At 63.7% G+C, this 372-nt stretch overlaps 1 protein-coding gene across 1 annotated transcript in view; it reads left to right on the top strand.

Annotated features, from left to right (window-relative positions):
• The window catches only part of FKBP8 (FK506 binding protein 8, 38kDa), a gene marked incomplete at both ends in the record, with an annotated part of 2,935 nt that overhangs the window by 1,022 nt on the left and 1,541 nt on the right, over window positions 1-372 (top strand). The window lies entirely within an intron of this gene.

Below are 372 nucleotides of genomic sequence, written 5' to 3'. Positions count from 1 at the left end.
GGTAGCCTGGCTCCTTCAACCACGTTGGCCGGCCCCGCGCGCCGCCAGTGATCCTGCTGAGCCGCGTGTGTGCAGGGCACTCTCAGCCGTGTCCCTGCAAACCTCAGTGTCCCCCGAGGAGGTCTGAAGCCCCCCACAGCCATTCCCAGCTTCCTGCATGAAGGGAGGCTGGAAATAGCCCCTAGGACCTGGGCAGCCGTGGGGTGATGCACCCCGTGGTGCAACACCTGAGCCTGGCGAGTCCCTTATCTCTGAGTTGCGAGACTCTCTCTTTGCCCTTTGGTCCGTGCGGGGCCAGGACTCACAGAATCACAAAAACACTGCCAGCCCATCCCCGCCTCAGCCATCCTGCAGCTGCTCTCCTGGCTGCTC

Source organism: Apaloderma vittatum, unplaced genomic scaffold, assembly GCF_000703405.1.
Source record: "Apaloderma vittatum isolate BGI_N311 unplaced genomic scaffold, ASM70340v1 scaffold24393, whole genome shotgun sequence".
Classification (NCBI taxonomy): Eukaryota; Metazoa; Chordata; class Aves; order Trogoniformes; family Trogonidae; genus Apaloderma; species Apaloderma vittatum.
Note: the sequence above shows the minus strand (reverse complement) of the source record. Positions and strands in the feature narration are given on the sequence as shown.